The sequence below is a fragment of the Rutidosis leptorrhynchoides genome, chromosome 4 (assembly GCF_046630445.1).
Source record: "Rutidosis leptorrhynchoides isolate AG116_Rl617_1_P2 chromosome 4, CSIRO_AGI_Rlap_v1, whole genome shotgun sequence".
Lineage (NCBI taxonomy): Eukaryota > Viridiplantae > Streptophyta > Magnoliopsida > Asterales > Asteraceae > Rutidosis > Rutidosis leptorrhynchoides.
In genome coordinates this window covers 32933926-32956453 of record NC_092336.1, presented here as the reverse complement: position 1 = coordinate 32956453, position 22528 = coordinate 32933926, and positions in this window count along the sequence as shown.

Below are 22528 nucleotides of genomic sequence, written 5' to 3'. Positions count from 1 at the left end.
TATGATTCGACATTAACATCATAGGAATCTTTTGAGTTGAATAAGAACCATCTTGATGATGAACCTTATTAATAATAAATTGCTTTGAAGGTGAATCATTTGAAACACTATTCCCCAATTTAGGACGCAAATAATTTTAAGAATAATAATGGGTTTAGAATCATTATAATTTGTTGTCCCCTTATCCTTTTTATCAATTCCACCAGCACATTTTGAAACTTGTTTCACGCAAATAGAATCTATGTGTGTTGTGTGTGCATTTGAAGAATCTTGCTTATGTGTGTTAGCCTGCTTTAGTAGAAGTATCCTACGATTTAAGCTCTTAATCTCAAGATAAAAGTCCTCAATAGAAACTAAGACTTCACCTTCCCTAAAAGCATAAGTACATTCTTTCTTAAGAAGTGGAGGTAATTTATCACACATTTGAAGCATTTGTTTCAAAGATTTACATCTAAGTTGCAATTCGACATTTTCTCTTTCAAGTTAATCAACTAGATGATTCAAATCTGTTTTGTCAGGCTTTACTTCATGTTGATCTAGAGGTTCTACCTTAGGTTCAACTTTTGGTTCTACCTGAGGTTCTACCTTTGCATCAAAATCCATGTGACCTATTGATTTTGACTTAGCAAGTTTCAACTTCTTTTTCATGTTGTATAATTTAGTTGCAAACTTGTTGGTTAAGTCATTTAGTTCATGTGCTAGGTCTTCATCGATGTAAATTTTTGGGACAGGACATGCAATTAAGGGCGGTAGAATTGGTTTTGCTTCAATAGCAGGTTGGTCAAACACCTCATCTACAGTAATGCTAGAACTAGGTTTGCCAAAAACTTCATTCTCAAGCATTAAAATGTACTTCTCCAACATGAGTGTAGGAATGTAAACCAATCTATGTGTAGGCACATAATTAGCATTTTCCATATTCTGTTCATCTTCCACTAGTTCTTGTAAGAAACTAGGGTTAGGTTTTCCCATTTTAACATTTATCTTTTCATACATCAAGCTAATTTGAGCATATTTATTGGATAAACGATTAGCAATAATGTCATTAATTCCAGCATCAGAAGCATGAACAAAATGCTTCGGTAAACCAGCTTGAATGTAATCAGAATGATATAAACAAGGAACCTTTTAGAAATACCATCCAACGTCTTTGGATCTTCATAACCAACCCCCCACTTATCACCATGAATAGTTTTCGGTATATTCATAAAGATTGTTTTCTTTGAAAGTTCCATTTCAATTATAGCCTTTGATTACTCAGTTCGATAAAGTTTATCTTCATAATTTACAAGTTGAGCTTTCATTTGAAGAATATCTTTATTGAATAGTGAAATTTCAGATTTTTTTTATATTAAGGTTTCTTCCAATTGAACAATTTTCTTGTTCAACTTGGAAATCGTGGGTTCATGTTGTTCCTTTAGGTTGGAAAGATCTCTTTCTAAGAATTGAACTTTTTTCGCAAGACGGTCGAATTTTAATCGATAATCTATTCTTTCGATTTTAATCGGAAGAATTGTTTTCTTAAATTGTTCCAACTCATTATCCATTGTACTGAGTTGTGTTCTCAAACGGTTCACTTCCGATTGTGAATTTGATGATGAAAAAGATTTAGTCTCACTTAGTTTGATTTATCTTTTAAAGTCTTGTTTTCAATTTTCAAACCTTTTACTTCTTTAGTGATTGAGACTAAATTCTTCATCAAAGTGTTTTGCATGTTCACAAAATCAGTAGGGATTTCAGTTAATTGTACCACATCATCATCAGATGTTGAGACAGAGTTCTCCATTGCTTCCTTAGCTTTGATAAGCTTGGCCACCTTGCAAACATTAACATTTCCTCTTAGAAATTTGAATAATCCATCCAATTGAACCAAGTATCATCAACCGGTTTCAGCTCTCCCCCAGTCTCCATAACCTTAGCCATCAACATTTTCTTCTTGTAGTAAGTTGCATCCTTCTTCTTTGACAATTTTCATTCACGGGAGAAATGGCCAGCTTTGCCACAATTATAACAGAGTGAATCTTTCTTCTTGGAATCTTCAGAATGTTAAGGTTTTGAGAATTCAGGTTTCTTGTATTAGGAGGAAGAAGATGAATACTTGCATTGGTTGCTTGATTTGCCTTTAAATTTGTACTTGTTCAAAGCTTTGGTGAACATGGTAGCCATCTTGACTAGTTCAAGGTGAGAATTATCAACATCCGAAAGATTAAGTCCTTCAGAATCAGTTGACTCTTCAACAAGCATTTTTTTTATAAGCTTTTAGAAGTAGTATGAGATTTACTCTTCTTATTAGCAATGAGGGCAAGTGGATCACCCAGAGAAGACTCTTTCTGTAACGACCCAACTTTTTTGACTTGCTTTTGTGCTTTGTTCTTTCACGAAACTACGTATTTGTACGTACTGAGCTATATTATACTCTGGGATCTTACTACAAGTGGATTACTTTCGTTTATATGTGAAAATGTGCCTTTTTGACCGTTAGTGTCACTTGACGTTTAGAACGAACTGCGTACTGTGTACACGTTTAACTTTGGTCATAATGGGAATATTATGACTACGAAGTACTAATTGTTATTTTATAATAACAATTACTTGGGTTTTTGGATGCTTAATTACTCTTAGTAATTTACTAGAGCACACTAGTTAGTCTTGTTGGACTTTCTACCTTGTTGGACTTTAGCCCACCCTACACTAGCTAGTGGACTATTTAATTAGCCCAATTTTAATAAGTTAGTGACCCATATTAATGTAAGATAAATGCCCATTTATTAGAGGGAATATGCTAGCATTTTTGTTAACCATAATCCATAATGTTGCATGGGATCCTAATATAAGCACCAACTTTAGACAACCATTAACCAAAAAGCAAAAATGTGTCCCCCCTTGTCCCCTCCCCAAACCCATGGTCACCACCACCTCTCCACACCCTCACCTTCTATAAATACCAAACTTATTCATCCCATTTCACACTTGATCTCATTCACAAATTACACACACTTACTCTCTAATTCTCTCTCTAGTCTTTCTCACTCTAAAAAGTGTAAGTTTTAAACTTCATTCTTATTCTTCTTCTTCTTCCCTTCTCATTCACGACATCATCATCATCAAGGGATCTAGCTCTTTAGCTTTTAGATCTTGTTATATCTTGTAGATTCAAACTTGGATTTGAATCCTTCAAGAACATGGAAGATTCAAGCTTTCTAGCTTTGAATCTTCACTTATTTTGTTAGATCTAAATCTTGTAGCTTTTAATCTCTTTATTTTGTTGTAAAGATTCAAACTTGTGTTTGTAATCTTCATGTAACTTGAAGATCTAGCTTCATGCTTTAAGGATCTTCAAGAACAACCAAGATTCAAGCTTTCTAGCTTTGAATCTTCATTTCTTTTGTTGGATATAAGTTTTCTAACTTATGATCTCATTATTTTGTTATAAAGATCAAAACTTGTGTTTATGATCTTCATGTAACTTGAAGATCTAGGCTTTATGCTTGATCTTCAAGAACACCAATGATTCAAGCTTTCTAGCTTTGTAATCTCATAACTTGTGCGAAAAGGATCCAAGCTCTCTAGCTTAGGGTTCCATTAATTTATTTGATCAAGATTGTGTTCAAACTTGTTTGATTGAAGGAAAGTTTGTAGCTTTAGTTGTAAATAGAACTTGTATTTGTGTTAAGACTAAGAATATGATGTAACCTTGGTTCATCATCCTTCTAAAACTCTTAAGTGAGTTGTATTCTTACTTAGTCTTAACATAAGAGCGTAAAAGAACTTTATCATATTATTCTTATCCATTTATAGTATTGGACTATTAATTTGGGACATTCCAAAATAAAATAATGGAAAATAGAATTGGGACGGAGGTATTACAAATAAACGAAAACTATCTATAATCGAGTCTCCACTACACCCAAAACCGATCAAACTAAACAAACTAAACTACTCTAATCTAAACTTGAGGGCACCAAAAATATAGCACCAAACAAACAAACAAACCAAACCAAGCAAAACTTCTTTTTATGAATTTGTGGACTCAGTTTAGCTGTCATTTGACATTATTTTTTATAAGTCATAATTATTTGCTAAAGATGTATTGACTTTATTATTATTATTATTAATATTAATATTATTATGAATATTTAATATTATTATTAATAATAAAATTATTATATTTTTACCATTACATACTTATACATATTTTTATAGTTAGTGTCAGAATTATTTTATAAATTTTTCTAGCAACAACTCCTAATGTTGTCCTTAATGTACTGAAAAAGCTTATAGTAACATAAAAACAAATATTAAGTTATTAAACCACTTTGTATAAAAAATAAATGAATAATAATTTTATTTTTGTTATTAGAAGAATCTTTTTTTTTTTGTTGAAGGCTAACAATTTTATTAAAATCATGCAGCAAACAAGAATGTTACAACCAAAAGCACGCAAGGATGGAGCTTTACAAATATGAAAAACAGGACCAAAAAAGCTTTGCACACTCCATGTTACATAACAACCCCATCGAATCCAAACTTCTTGAAACCAAGATAATGTGCAATATTTCCTGGATTCTTCTTCCAGTTTTTTTGAACTGAGATGTCGACATTAAATTCTTTCATTTGTTACCCACACACGCGTTAGGAGGAAACCCAATTTACGACAATGTTGGCAGTACCATCGAAGGTTAGGAAAATCTCTAGAGACCTTCAAAGGTTGGAAACTCCCTGCTTGGTTTGAGAATCGAACCTGGATTGACAGTATCCCAAGTTAGATCTCACCCCATACCACTCAAGCTTAACTTCTTGAAACCAAACTTGCATGAAGTGAATAGATGATCTCCTTTCTAGACTATCTTCACAAAACGAGCAATTAACTGACTCCAAAATGATACCACGACTCATTAGGTATGTCCTTAAAGGAATATTATTTTTGCACATAAAGACATGGACTTTGATTGGCAAGCATTAGAAAAATCTTAATGGAAGGGCCACTATGAGCTTGAGTTCTTAAAGCATGGTTAACCTCACTGTAATGGTTGGAATACACATCAGGACCCAAAGGGGTGAGTTCTTGATTAACACCACCACCAACATCACCATTCGGTTCGTCTCTTGGAATGACATCCATGCTCTAGATCTTTTCTCCTAGCCAAACTGCTCGAGTTGCAATGTTTAGTTCTTTCATATAATGATCTATCCAGATAAAGTCAGCATTCCTGATTCGAGTTATGTTCAGCACCACGGGCAGTATGATCTTCCAAATAACCGGTTAACAGGTTTGATTCCAAACGATCTTGGTAGATGTTCAGTTATTGTTGAACTTTTACTGAATAGAAACATGTTTTTGGGTGAAATCCTAAAATCTTTGGCTAATTTAACTAACCTAACGACGTTAGATTTATCTCAGAATCGGTTATCAGGTACAATCCCATTGTTGGTGTGTTTGAGACAATGATATGTTGATGTTAAACATGTTCCTTTGGTGATGTTATATTGATTGAAATAATATTATTGTGATTGTAATGTGGTGATCAATATTAAGTTTTATATTTGATATTTGTTTTATAATTTAAAATTTTAAAATTATTGTAATTGTAATGAATAATACATTGATGCATAAAAAAAACTGGATCCGAACTGGGCCCAAAAGGCCCAAATAGCTGAAGCAGGCCCAAAAGGCCCATATAGCTGAATCAGGCCCTTAAGGCCCAAAATAGCATTACCGGCCACAAAAGGCCCAGTAAGCTTAAATGTGGTGACATGCCCAATTAGCAAAACCGTACCTAAAAGGTCCAATTGTCTGAACTGGGTTCGAAAGGCCTAATTACCATAACCCGGCCCAAAACCCGAAATGGACCCGAATATCCGAACCGGATATTCGAAACCCCTATGACTTGTTAGGACGCTTTTTTGTGGTACTAAACAAACAACTACTTATATTAGAACCCCTTTTTGTGGTACTAAATTAACATCTACTTATATTAGGACCCTTTTTGTGGTACTAAATTAACATCTAGTTATATTAGGACCTTTTTTGTGGTACTAAATTAACATCTAGTTATATTAGGACTCTTATATTGGTACTAATGTAAGTTACCTTCATGTTAGGACTCTTTTTCCTTGGTACTAGCCTACTATATTTTTATAATAGGACCCCTTTTTGGGTACTTAAATAATTTATAATTATTTTAGGACGCTTTTATTAGTACTAACAAAGTTTATCTTTATAATACAACACTTTTTGGGGTCCTAATATGCTCTAACAATACAAATTTAGGCGTCATATAGTGTTTTAGGATCCTTTTGAGCATCTCAAAATAATATAAAGTGTCTTTATATGTCACCTGATAGGACCCTTTCGATGTAGTTTTTAAGACTCAAAAAGGTCCTATTGTAGTGACCCGAACTTTTCCATAATTATATATATTAAATGATATCTAATATTGACATAATTAAATGTTTCCAACATGTTAAGCAATCAAACTTGTTAAGACTTGATTATTTGAAATGAGTTTCATATAGACAATTGACCACCCAAGTTGACCGGCAATTCATGAACGTTAAAAACTTGTAAAAACTACATGATGTTATATAAATGGATATATATATATATATATATATATATATATATATATATATATATATATATATATATATATATATATATATATATATATATATATATATATATATATATATATATATATATATATGGTTAACATGAGATTATGATAAGTAAGTATCTCCATAAATATGTTAACAATGAGTTATATACAAACAAATGAGATTATTGATTTAAGAAACTCGAAAATGATATATATAACGATTATCGTTATAACAACGTCTTAGTAAATACATATGTATCATATTAAGATATTGTTATACTATATTTAACATGATAAAATGATAATTAAGTAAATCATTAATTGTGTTAATAATGAGCTACATATGTAAAAACAAGACTACTAACTTAAGGATTTCGAAACGAGACATATATGTAACGATTATCGTTGTAATAGTATTTTAACATATATATATATATATATATATATATATATATATATATATATATATATATATATATATATATATATATATATATATATATACACACCATGTTATTATGATAACATAACAATTTAACATCTTATTTAAGTATTATAACAATGGATTAATTACATTTAAAAAGATCGTTAACTTAAAGGTTTCAAAACAACACTTACAAGTAACGACTAACGGTGACTTAACAACTCAGTTAAAATGTATATACATGTAGTGTATTAATATGTATTAGTACACTTTTGAAAGACTTCAAGACACATATCAAAGTACTTCTACTTAGCAAAAATGCTCACAATTACATTCTCATTCATTTTCATCAACAATTCTACTCGTATGTACCCATATTCGTACTCATACAATACACAGCTTCTAGATGAAATGTCCCGTTCTTATTGATTAAAAACGTTCCATATTAATTGATTTCGTTGCGAGGTTTTGACCTCTATATGAGACGTTTTTCAAAGACTGCATTCATTTTTAAAGCAAACCATAACCTTTATTTCATAAATAAAGGTTTAAAAAGCTTTACGTAGATTATCAAATAATGATAATCTAAAATATCCTGTTTACACACGACCATTACATAATGGTTTACAATACAAATATGTTACATCGAAATCAGTTTCTTGAATGCAGTTTTTACACAATATCATACAAACATGGACTCCAAATCTTGTCCTTATTTTAGTATGCAACAGCGGAAGCTCTTAATATTCACCTAAGAATAAACATGCTTTAAACGTCAACAAAAATGTTGGTGAGTTATAGGTTTAACCTATATATATCAAATCGTAACAATAGACCACAAGATTTCATATTTCAATACACATCCCATACATAGAGATAAAAATCATTCATATGGTGAACACCTGGTAACCGACAATAACAAGATGCATATATAAAAATATCCCCATCATTCCGGGACACCCTTCGGATATGATATAAATTTCGAAGTACTAAAGCATCCGGTACTTTGGATGGGGTTTGTTAGGCCCAATAGATCTATCTTTAGGATTCGCGTCAATTAGGGTGTCTGTTCCCTAATTCTTAGATTACCAGACTTAATAAAAAGGGGCATATTCGATTTTGATAATTCAACCATAGAATGTAGTTTCACGTACTTGTGTCTATTTTGTAAATCATTTATAAAACCTGCATGTATTCTCATCCCAAAAATATTAGATTTTAAAAGTGGGACTATAACTCACTTTCACAGATTTTTACTTCGTCGGGAAGTAAGACTTGGCCACTGTTGATTCACGAACCTATAACAATATATACATATATATTAAAGTATGTTCAAAATATATTTACAACACTTTTAATATATTTTGATGTTTTAAGTTTATTAAGTCAGCTGTCCTCGTTAGTAACCTATAACTAGTTGTCCACAGTTAGATGTACAGAAATAAATCGATAAATATTATCTTGAATCAATCCACGACCCAGTGTATACGTATCTCAGTATTGATCACAACTCAAACTATATATATTTTGGAATCAACCTCAACCCTGTATAGCTAACTCCAACATTCACATATAGAGTGTCTATGGTTGTTCCGAAATATATATAGATGTGTCGACATGATAGGTCGAAACATTGTATACGTGTATATGGTATCTGAAGATTACATAATATATAATACAAGTTGATTAAGTTATGGTTGGAATAGATTTGTTACCAATTTTCACGTAGCTAAAATGAGAAAAATTATCCAATCTTGTTTTACCCATAACTTCTTCATTTTAAATCCGTTTTGAGTGAATCAAATTGCTATGGTTTCATATTGAACTATATTTTATGAATCTAAACAGAAAAAGTATAGGTTTATAGTCGGAAAAATAAGTTACAAGTCATTTTTGTAAAGGTAGTCATTTCAGTCGAAAGAACGACGTCTAGATGACCATTTTAGAAAACATACTTCCACTTTGAGTTTAACCATAATTTTTGGATATAGTTTCATGTTCATAATAAAAATCATTTTCTCAGAATAACAACTTTTAAATCAAAGTTTATCATAGTTTTTAATTAACTAACCCAAAACAGCCCGCGGTGTTACTACGACGGCGTAAATCCGGTTTTACGGTGTTTTTCGTGTTTCCAGGTTTTAAATCATTAAGTTAGCATATCATATAGATATAGAACATGTGTTTAGTTGATTTTAAAAGTCAAGTTAGAAGGATTAACTTTTGTTTGCGAACAAGTTTAGAATTAACTAAACCATGTTCTAGTGATTACAAGTTTAAACCTTCGAATAAGATAGCTTTATATGTATGAATCGAATGATGTTATGAACATCATTACTACCTTAAGTTCCTTGGATGAACCTACTGGAAAAGAGAAAAATGGATCTAGCTTCAATGGATCCTTGGATGGCTCAAAGTTCTTGAAGCAAAATCATGACACGAAAACAAGTTCAAGTAAGATCATCACTTGAAATAAGATTGTTATAGTTATAGAAATTGAACCAAAGTTTGAATATGATTATTACCTTGTATTAGAATGATAACCTACTGTAAGAAACAAAGATTTCTTGAGGTTGGATGATCACCTTACAAGATTGGAAGTGAGCTAGCAAACTTGAAAGTATTCTTGATTTTTTTGAAACTAGAACTTTTGGAATTTATGAAGAACACTTAGAACTTGAAGATAGAACTTGAGAGAGTTCAATTAGATGAAGAAAATTGAAGAATGAAAGTGTTTGTAGGTTTTTTTGGTCGTTGGTGTATGGATTAGATATAAAGGATATGTAATTTTGTTTTCATGTAAATAAGTCATGAATGATTACTCATATTTTTGTAATTTTATGAGATATTTCATGCTAGTTGCCAAATGATGGTTCCCACATGTGTTAGGTGACTCACATGGGCTGCTAAGAGCTGATCATTGGAGTGTATATACCAATAGTACATACATCTAAAAGCTGTGTATTGTACGAGTACGAATACGGGTGCATACGAGTAGAATTGTTGATGAAACTGAACGAGGATGTAATTGTAAGCATTTTTGTTAAGTAGAAGTATTTTGATAAGTGTATTGAAGTCTTTCAAAAGTGTATAAATACATATTAAAACACTACATGTATATACATTTTAACTGAGTCGTTAAGTCATCGTTAGTCGTTACATGTAAGTGTTGTTTTGAAACCTTTAGGTTAACGATCTTGTTAAATGTTGTTAACCCAATGTTTATAATATCAAAAGAGATTTTAAATTATTATATTATCATGATATTATGATGTACGAATATCTCTTAATATGATATATATACCTTAAATGTCGTTACAACGATAATCGTTACATATATGTCTCGTTTCAAAATCATTAAGTTAGTAGTCTTGTTTTTACATATGTAGTTCATTGTTAATATACTTAATGATATGTTTACTTATCATAATATCATGTTAACTATATATATAACCATATATATGGCATCATATAGTTTTTACAAGTTTTAACGTTCGTGAATCACCGGTCAACTTGGGTAGTCAATTGTCTATATGAAACCTATTTCAATTAATCAAGTCTTAACAAGTTTGATTGCTTAATATGTTGGAAACATTTAATCATGTAAATATCAATCTCAATTAATATATATAAACATGGAAAAGTTCGGGTCACTACAGTACCTACCCGTTAAATAAATTTCGTCCCGAAATTTTAAGCTGTTGAAGGTGTTGACGAATCTTCTGGAAAGAGATGCGGGTATTTCTTCTTCATCTGATCTTCACGCTCCCAGGTGAACTCGGGTCCTCTACGAGCATTCCATCGAACCTTAACAATTGGTATCTTGTTTTGCTTAAGTCTTTTAACCTCACGATCCATTATTTCGACGGGTTCTTCGATGAATTGGAGTTTTTCGTTGATTTGGATTTCATCTAACGGAATAGTGAGATCTTCTTTAGCAAAACATTTCTTCAAATTCGAGACGTGGAAAGTATTATGTACAGCCGCGAGTTGTTGAGGTAACTCAAGTCGGTAAGCTACTGGTCCGACACGATCAATAATCTTGAATGGTCCAATAAACCTTGGATTTAATTTCCCTCGTTTACCAAATCGAACAACGCCTTTCCAAGGTGCAACTTTAAGCATGACCATCTCTCCAATTTCAAATTCTATATCTTTTCTTTTAATGTCAGCGTAGCTCTTTTGTCGACTTTGGGCGGTTTTCAACCGTTGTTGAATTTGGATGATCTTCTCGGTAGTTTCTTGTATAATCTCCGGACCCGTAATCTGTCTATCCCCCACTTCACTCCAACAAATCGGAGACCTGCACTTTCTACCATAAAGTGCTTCAAACGGCGCCATCTCAATGCTTGAATGGTAGCTGTTGTTGTAGGAAAATTCTGCTAACGGTAGATGTCGATCCCAACTGTTTCCGAAATCAATAACACATGCTCGTAGCATGTCTTCAAGCGTTTGTATCGTCCTTTCGCTCTGCCCATCAGTTTGTGGATGATAGGCAGTACTCATGTCTAGACGAGTTCCTAATGATTGTTGTAATGTCTGCCAGAATCTTGAAATAAATCTACCATCCCTATCAGAGATAATAGAGATTGGTATTCCATGTCTGGAGACGACTTCCTTCAAATACAGTCGTGCTAACTTCTCCATCTTGTCATCTTCTCTTATTGGCAGGAAGTGTGCTGATTTGGTGAGACGATCAACTATTACCCAAATAGTATCAAAACCACTTGCAGTCCTTGGCAATTTAGTGATGAAATCCATGGTAATGTTTTCCCATTTCCATTCCGGGATTTCGGGTTGTTGAAGTAGACCTGATGGTTTCTGATGCTCAGCTTTGACCTTAGAACACGTCAAACATTCTCCTACGTATTTAGCAACATCGGCTTTCATACCCGGCCACCAAAAATGTTTCTTGAGATCCTTGTACATCTTCCCCGTTCCAGGATGTATTGAGTATCTGGTTTTATGAGCTTCTCTAAGTACCATTTCTCTCATATCTCCAAATTTTGGTACCCAAATCCTTTCAGCCCTATACCGGGTTCCGTCTTCCCGAATATTAAGATGCTTCTCCGATCCTTTGGGTATTTCATCCTTTAAATTTCCCTCTTTTAAAACTCCTTGTTGCGCCTCCTTTATTTGAGTAGTAATGTTATTATGAATCATTATATTCATAGATTTTACTCGAATGGGTTCTCTGTCCTTCCTGCTCAAGGCATCGGCTACCACATTTGCCTTCCCCGGGTGGTAACGAATCTCAAAGTCGTAATCATTCAACAATTCAATCCACCTACGCTGCCTCATATTCAGTTGTTTCTGATTAAATATGTGTTGAAGACTTTTGTGGTCGGTATATATAATACTTTTGACCCCATATAAGTAGTGCCTCCAAGTCTTTAATGCAAAAACAACCGCGCCTAATTCCAAATCATGCGTCGTATAATTTTGTTCGTGAATCTTCAATTGTCTAGACGCATAAGCAATCACCTTCGTTCGTTGCATTAATACACAACCGAGACCTTGCTTTGATGCATCACAATAAATCACAAAATCATCATTCCCTTCAGGCAATGACAATATAGGTGCCGTAGTTAGCTTTTTCTTCAATAACTGAAACGCTTTCTCTTGTTCATCATTCCATTCAAATTTCTTCCCTTTATGCGTTAATGCAGTCAAGGGTTTTGATATTCTGGAAAAGTCTTGGATGAACCTTCTGTAGTAACCAGCTAGTCCTAAAAACTGGCGTATGTGTTTCGGAGTTTTCGGGGTTTCCCACTTTTCAACAGTTTCTATCTTTGCCGGATCCACCTTAATACCTTCTTTGTTCACTATGTGACCGAGGAATTGAACTTCTTCCAACCAAAATGCACACTTTGAAAACTTAGCGTACAATTCTTCCTTCCTCAATACTTCTAACACCTTTCTCAAATGTTCACCGTGTTCTTGGTCATTCTTTGAGTAAATAAGTATGTCATCAATGAAAACAATGACAAACTTGTCAAGGTATGGTCCACACACTCGGTTCATAAGGTCCATGAACACAGCTGGTGCATTAGTTAAACCAAACGGCATGACCATAAACTCGTAATGACCGTAACGTGTTCTGAAAGCAGTCTTTGGAATATCATCTTCTTTCACCCGCATTTGATGATACCCGGAACGTAAGTCAATCTTTGAATAAACAGACGAGCCTTGTAGTTGATCAAATAAGTCGTCGATTCTCGGTAGTGGGTAGCGGTTCTTGATGGTAAGTTTGTTCAACTCTCGGTAGTCGATACACAACCTGAATGTACCATCTTTCTTCTTGACAAACAAAACAGGAGCTCCCCACGGTGATGTGCTTGGTCGAATGAAACCACGCTCTAAAAGTTCTTGTAATTGGCTTTGCAGTTCTTTCATCTCGCTGGGTGCGAGTCTGTAAGGAGCACGAGCTATTGGTGCAGCTCCTGGTACAAGATCTATTTGAAATTCAACGGATCGATGTGGGGGTAATCCCGGTAATTCTTTCGGAAATACATCGGGAAATTCTTTTGCAATGGGAACATCATTGATGCTCTTTTCTTCAGTTTGTGCTTTCTCGACGTGTGCTAGAACAGCATAGCAACCTTTTCTTATTAGTTTTTGTGCCTTCAAATTACTAATAAGATGTAGCTTCGTGTTGCCCTTTTCTCCGTACACCATTAAGGGTTTTCCTTTTTCTCGTATAATGCGAATTGCATTTTTGTAACAAACGATCTCCGCTTTCACTTCTTTCAACCAGTCCATACCGATTATCACATCAAAACTCCCTAACTCTACTGGTATCAAATCAATCTTAAATGTTTCGCTAACCAGTTTAATTTCTCGATTCCGACATATATTATCTGCTGAAATTAATTTACCATTTGCTAATTCGAGTAAAAATTTACTATCCAAAGGCGTCAATGGACAACTTAATTTAGCACAAAAATCTCTACTCATATAGCTTCTATCCGCACCCGAATCAAATAAAACGTAAGCAGATTTATTGTCAATAAGAAACGTACCCGTAACAAGCTCCGGGTCTTCCTGTGCCTCTACCGCATTAATATTGAAAACTCTTCCACGGCCTTGTCCATTCGTGTTCTCCTGGTTCGGGCAATTTCTAATAATGTGGCCTGGTTTTCCACATTTATAACAAACTACATTGGCATAACTTGCTCCGACACTACTTGCTCCGCCATTACTCGTTCCGACACCATTTGTTCCTTTCGTTCTATTAACCCCTGGTCCGTAGACCTCACACTTCGCCGCGCTATGACCATTTCTTTTACACTTGTTGCAAAATTTGGTGCAGAACCCCGAGTGATTCTTTTCACACCTTTGGCATAGCTGCTTCTGATTGTTGATGTTGTTGCGGTTATTATTGTTGTTAGGATGATTGTTGTAGTTGCTGTTGTTGTTGTTGTTGTTGTTGTTGTTGGGCCGTTTGTTGTAGTTGCGATTGATGTTGCGATTGTTGGGATAATTGTTGCGATTATTGTTGTAATTGCTGTTGTTGTTGTATTGGTGATTCTTATCACCGTTTTCCTCCCACTTTCTTTTGACTTGCTTCACATTGGCCTCTTCAGCAGTCTGTTCTTTAATTCTTTCTTCAATCTGGTTCACTAGTTTGTGAGCCATTCTACATGCCTGTTGTATGGAGGCGGGCTCGTGTGAACTTATATCTTCTTGGATTCTTTCCGGTAATCCTTTCACAAACGCGTCGATCTTCTCTTCCTCATCTTCGAATGCTCCCGGACACAATAGGCACAATTCTGTGAATCGTCTTTCGTACGTGGTAATATCAAATCCTTGGGTTCGTAACCCTCTAAGTTCTGTCTTGAGCTTATTAACCTCGGTTCTGGGACGGTACTTCTCGTTCATCAAGTGCTTGAATGCTGACCACGGTAGTGCGTACGCATCATCTTGTCCCACTTGCTCTAGATAGGTATTCCACCATGTTAACGCAGAACCTGTGAAGGTATGCGTAGCGTACTTCACTTTGTCCTCTTCAGTACACTTACTTATGGCAAACACTGATTCAACCTTCTCGGTCCACCGTTTCAATCCGATCGGTCCTTCGGTTCCATCAAATTCCAAAGGTTTGCAGGCAGTGAATTCTTTGTAGGTGCATCCTACACGATTTCCTGTACTGCTAGATCCAAGGTTATTGTTGGTATGTAGCGCAGCCTGTACTGCGGCTATGTTTGAAGCTAGAAAAGTACGGAATTCCTCTTCATTCATATTCACGGTGTGTCTAGTAGTCGGTGCCATTTCCTTCAAAATAGTCAAATGGAACAAGTTAATCATACAGAATATTAAGAGTAGTTAATAGTATTTCGTAGCATAATATGAACTCATTTATAAAAGCTTTTTCTTCATATTAGCGTTTTATAAGTTTAAATTCGGGTAGTACCTACCCGTTAAGTTCATACTTAGTAGCTAATATACAATTCAACTACTACAATTCTATATGAAAAACTGATTATAATAATATTTCGCGTTCAAACTTTTATACAATATTTTACAAACTTACAATACCGCTTATTTTACATAAAGCATGAAATATAGCACACAATAACTTTGATACAAGATAGTTGTGAAGACAATTCTAGCTAGTACACAAGTCGTTCAGCAAAGGCAATAAAGACACGTAATTCATACGTCCAGAAACAAGTCATGCATTCTGGTTTTACTAGGACTACTTCCCATCCTTGGTCTTGTGCAACATAACCGTTATGGCCGTTGATAAGACAGCGTGTTGTAACGTCATCAAAGGGACGAGGGTTACGTAATGTCCAACAGTCCCGTAATAATCTAAAAACCTCATTTCTTACCCCAATTACCGACTCCGTCACTTGTGGAAACGTTTTGTTTAATAGTTGTAGCCCGATGTTCTTGTTCTCACTTTGGTGAGAAGCGAACATTACTAATCCGTAAGCATAACATGCTTCTTTATGTTGCATGTTAGCCGCTTTTTCTAAATCACGAAGTCCAATATTCGGATATATTGAGTCAAAATAATTTCTTAACCCGTTGCGTAAAATAGCATTTGGGTTCCCCGCAATATATGCGTCAAAGTAAACACATCGTAACTTATGGGTTTCCCAATGTGATATCCCCCATCTTTCAAACGAAAGTCTCTTATAAACCAAGACATTCTTGGAACGTTCTTCGAATGTCTTACAAACTGATCTCGCCTTAAATAGTTGTGCCGAAGAATTCTGGCCGACTCTAGACAAGATTTCATCAATCATGTCTCCGGGTAGGTCTCTTAAAATATTGGGTTGTCTATCCATTTTGTGTTTTTAAACTGTAAAATAGACAAGAGTTAGATTCATAAAAAAATACTTATTAATACAAGCAATTTTTACATATATCATAAAGCATAAGAACACTATATTACATATATTACACCACACGAATACAACTATCTTATTCCGACTCGCTCGTTTCTTCTTCTTCGGTTTTGGTTCGTTTTGCCAAGTTTCTAGGGATATATGATGTTCCCCTAATACGAGCCGTCGTTGTCCACATTGGTTTAGAAAAACCTGGTGGTTTAGAGGTTCCCGGGTCATTGTTACAACTTAAGGACTTCGGGGGTTGACGATACATATAAAGTTCATCGGGGTTGGAATTAGATTTCTCTATTTTTATGCCCTTTCCCTTATTATTTTCTTTTGCCTTTTTAAATTCAGTTGGGGTAATTTCTATAACATCATCGGAATTCTCGTCTGAATCCGATTCATCGGAGAATTGGTAATCCTCCCAAAATTTTGCTTCCTTGGCGGAAACACCATTGACCATAATTAACTTTGGTCGGTTGGTTGAGGATTTTCTTTTACTTAACCGTTTTATTATTTCCCCCACCGGTTCTATTTCTTCATCCGGTTCCGATTCTTCTTCCGGTTCCGATTCTTCTTCCGGTTCCGACTCTTCTTCCGGTTCCTCTTCGGGAACTTGTGAATCAGTCCACAAATCATTCCAATTTACATTTGACTCTTCATTATTATTAGGTGAGTCAATGGGACTTGTTCTAGAGGTAGACATCTATCACATAATATCAAACACGTTAAGAGATTAATATATCACATAATATTCATATGTTAAAAATATATAGTTTCCAACAAAAATGTTAAGCAATCATTTTTAAAGAAAACACGGTCGAAGTCCAGACTCACTAATGCATCCTAACAAACTCGATAAGACACACTAATGCAAATTTTCTGGTTCTCTAAGACCAACGCTCGGATACCAACTGAAATGTCCCGTTCTTATTGATTAAAAACGTTCCATATTAATTGATTTCGTTGCGAGGTTTTGACCTCTATATGAGACGTTTTTCAAAGACTGCATTCATTTTTAAAGCAAACCATAACCTTTATTTCATAAATAAAGGTTTAAAAAGCTTTACGTAGATTATCAAATAATGATAATCTAAAATATCCTGTTTACACACGACCATTACATAATGGTTTACAATACAAATATGTTACATCGAAATCAGTTTCTTGAATGCAGTTTTTACACAATATCATACAAACATGGACTCCAAATCTTGTCCTTATTTTAGTATGCAACAGCGGAAGCTCTTAATATTCACCTGAGAATAAACATGCTTTAAACGTCAACAAAAATGTTGGTGAGTTATAGGTTTAACCTATATATATCAAATCGTAACAATAGACCACAAGATTTCATATTTCAATACACATCCCATACATAGAGATAAAAATCATTCATATGGTGAACACCTGGTAACCGACAATAACAAGATGCATATATAAAAATATCCCCATCATTCCGGGACACCCTTCGGATATGATATAAATTTCGAAGTACTAAAGCATCCGGTACTTTGGATGGGGTTTGTTAGGCCCAATAGATCTATCTTTAGGATTCGCGTCAATTAGGGTGTCTGTTCCCTAATTCTTAGATTACCAGACTTAATAAAAAGGGGCATATTCGATTTTGATAATTCAACCATAGAATGTAGTTTCACGTACTTGTGTCTATTTTGTAAATCATTTATAAAACCTGCATGTATTCTCATCCCAAAAATATTAGATTTTAAAAGTGGGACTATAACTCACTTTCACAGATTTTTACTTCGTCGGGAAGTAAGACTTGGCCACTGTTGATTCACGAACCTATAACAATATATACATATATATTAAAGTATGTTCAAAATATATTTACAACACTTTTAATATATTTTGATGTTTTAAGTTTATTAAGTCAGCTGTCCTCGTTAGTAACCTATAACTAGTTGTCCACAGTTAGATGTACAGAAATAAATCGATAAATATTATCTTGAATCAATCCACGACCCAGTGTATACGTATCTCAGTATTGATCACAACTCAAACTATATATATTTTGGAATCAACCTCAACCCTGTATAGCTAACTCCAACATTCACATATAGAGTGTCTATGGTTGTTCCGAAATATATATAGATGTGTCGACATGATAGGTCGAAACATTGTATACGTGTATATGGTATCTGAAGATTACATAATATATAATACAAGTTGATTAAGTTATGGTTGGAATAGATTTGTTACCAATTTTCACGTAGCTAAAATGAGAAAAATTATCCAATCTTGTTTTACCCATAACTTCTTCATTTTAAATCCGTTTTGAGTGAATCAAATTGCTATGGTTTCATATTGAACTATATTTTATGAATCTAAACAGAAAAAGTATAGGTTTATAGTCGGAAAAATAAGTTACAAGTCGTTTTTGTAAAGGTAGTCATTTCAGTCGAAAGAACGACGTCTAGATGACCATTTTAGAAAACATACTTCCACTTTGAGTTTAACCATAATTTTTGGATATAGTTTCATGTTCATAATAAAAATCATTTTCTCAGAATAACAACTTTTAAATCAAAGTTTATCATAGTTTTTAATTAACTAACCCAAAACAGCCCGCGGTGTTACTACGACGGCGTAAATCCGGTTTTACGGTGTTTTTCGTGTTTCCAGGTTTTAAATCATTAAGTTAGCATATCATATAGATATAGAACATGTGTTTAGTTGATTTTAAAAGTCAAGTTAGAAGGATTAACTTTTGTTTGCGAACAAGTTTAGAATTAACTAAACCATGTTCTAGTGATTACAAGTTTAAACCTTCGAATAAGATAGCTTTATATGTATGAATCGAATGATGTTATGAACATCATTACTACCTTAAGTTCCTTGGATGAACCTACTGGAAAAGAGAAAAATGGATCTAGCTTCAATGGATCCTTGGATGGCTCAAAGTTCTTGAAGCAAAATCATGACACGAAAACAAGTTCAAGTAAGATCATCACTTGAAATAAGATTGTTATAGTTATAGAAATTGAACCAAAGTTTGAATATGATTATTACCTTGTATTAGAATGATAACCTACTGTAAGAAACAAAGATTTCTTGAGGTTGGATGATCACCTTACAAGATTGGAAGTGAGCTAGCAAACTTGAAAGTATTCTTGATTTTTTTGAAACTAGAACTTTTGGAATTTATGAAGAACACTTAGAACTTGAAGATAGAACTTGAGAGAGTTCAATTAGATGAAGAAAATTGAAGAATGAAAGTGTTTGTAGGTGTTTTTGGTCGTTGGTGTATGGATTAGATATAAAGGATATGTAATTTTGTTTTCATGTAAATAAGTCATGAATGATTACTCATATTTTTGTAATTTTATGAGATATTTCATGCTAGTTGCCAAATGATGGTTCCCACATGTGTTAGGTGACTCACATGGGCTGCTAAGAGCTGATCATTGGAGTGTATATACCAATAGTACATACATCTAAAAGCTGTGTATTGTACGAGTACGAATACGGGTGCATACGAGTAGAATTGTTGATGAAACTGAACGAGGATGTAATTGTAAGCATTTTTGTTAAGTAGAAGTATTTTGATAAGTGTATTGAAGTCTTTCAAAAGTGTATAAATACATATTAAAACACTACATGTATATACATTTTAACTGAGTCGTTAAGTCATCGTTAGTCGTTACATGTAAGTGTTGTTTTGAAACCTTTAGGTTAACGATCTTGTTAAATGTTGTTAACCCAATGTTTATAATATCAAAAGAGATTTTAAATTATTATATTATCATGATATTATGATGTACGAATATCTCTTAATATGATATATATACCTTAAATGTCGTTACAACGATAATCGTTACATATATGTCTCGTTTCAAAATCATTAAGTTAGTAGTCTTGTTTTTACATATGTAGTTCATTGTTAATATACTTAATGATATGTTTACTTATCATAATATCATGTTAACTATATATATAACCATATATATGGCATCATATAGTTTTTACAAGTTTTAACGTTCGTGAATCACCGGTCAACTTGGGTAGTCAATTGTCTATATGAAACCTATTTCAATTAATCAAGTCTTAACAAGTTTGATTGCTTAATATGTTGGAAACATTTAATCATGTAAATATCAATCTCAATTAATATATATAAACATGGAAAAGTTCGGGTCACTACACTAGATGTATTTACTATTGGTATAAACACCTTTAATCATTCATTCTTAGCAGCCATCTTAGAGTCAAAAATATGTGAAACCATTATTTAACAACTTGTATGACTAATGAGCTAAAAACAAACTTAAGGATCTTTTTTTTTTCTTTATAACAAGTAATCCCGTTTTTATGATTTCACCCCATTTTTCCATTCCATTTTCTCATACTTACACTTCAAATTCTCTCTCAAAGTACTCCTAACATCATACTTGATCATCTCCAAGCATTTTCACCATCTTTTAGCTTCAATTACAAGCTTTAATCGTCATAAAAACAACCATTTAAGAACACTTCAAGAAATCTTTCAAACTTGCTAGCTTACTTCCAATCTTGCAAATGTAACATCCCGCGTTTTTCCGTTAAATTTATTTTTAACACCGTCTTTTTCTTTTAAATAATACCTTTCGTTATTTAAATTCATAGTTTCCGTGAGTAACGTTCATTATATTTCCGCTATTTAATTTTGACATCACCCGTTTACTCGAGCGTTTTAAAAATATTCGTTTGGTTAATTCCCGCACCCGACTACAAACATGAGGGACTTAAGTTGACAAGTGGGCAAAGTGGTGACTAGGTCAACTAGTCAACCACTTCACCTCCTCCCCATCTTTCTTTTATTTTCTTTTCCATTTTCTTCTCATACTTCTCCATTTTCTTTCAATCTTTCAAAAAGAAATTCATCATCTAATTTTGATTTAGGAAGCTCACAACAAATCCGACTACATATTCTTGATCCTCGTTTCATCCTCTTCGATTTGATACCAACCTCATCCATTTTGGGTAACTTTCTAAAATCACTAATTTTATGTGTTCTTGAGATTTTTGAGTTATAAAGTTGTTAATTAGTGTCTATGGCTCATTATGATGTCGTGTATGTAAATTGTATGCTTGATTCGTTGTTTTTGGTGTAACTAGTTCAATATGAAAATTTCTTGCTAAATCTTTGATTTTGGATGATCAAATGTTGTTAGATTGTTAAAGTGCATGTTTTAAAAGTGTTACTAGTATCATTAGCTTCGGTTTGATGTATAGGTTGATTAAGGAAACTCCAAGAACATGATTAATGATTTTGTGAACTTGGATTAGGGTTTGATAAGCTTTACATGAACTTTTGATGCGTCAAATGCTATGAGATATTGTTGTTAAGTGTTTTGTTGCAATGTGTGTTTGATTACCTTCGAAACGGCATAACATACATGTAAATTGGTTGCCCGAACCATAAAATGCGTTTTTGGAACTTGAACTTAGATTATGAATGTTTAATTTCGGTTTTTGGTTGTTATAAGTGCAAGTTTGATTGATGATATGTGTTTAGTTGCATTCCTCGTCAAAATACCTTTCCAACGATGTATGATAGGCGTTATAAGTGTTTACGGGTCAAGAGTTGTGTTTGAATTGGTTTTGGCTCGTGCATATTTGTGGAAAACAGAAACAGACCTGTACAGGGGGTGGCGCGGCGCGCCCCTTACCCGCGCGGCGCGCAGAATAGGCTGGACAGATTCTGTCCAATTTGGTCAAATTTCGAATAATGTTTGCTATGCTACGCATCTCCGATTAACATGTAACTTGGCCAACATGCTCATATATGACTTCTAAGCTTAGAAAAATAGTTCGGGACCCGACCCGAACGTGTTGACTTTCGTTGACTTTGACCGACCAAAGTTTGACTTTTTGTCAAACTTAACCAAATGATTATGCAACCTTCCTAACTTGTTTATATACTTGTATCTTGCATGAAACTTGGCAATTTGATTTCACATGCTAAATAATCGAGTCGTAACGAGCCATAGGACTAATTGAACATCTTTGACCTATCGTGTTTACCGTTATTGATACAACCTATATGTTTAGGTCAAGACTAGCTTTGTCTTTGCACACGTTTACCTTGTGAAGTACATTTATACTCGTGCACTCAAGGTGAGATCATAGTCCCACTTTTACTCTTTTTGAACTTGCATTTG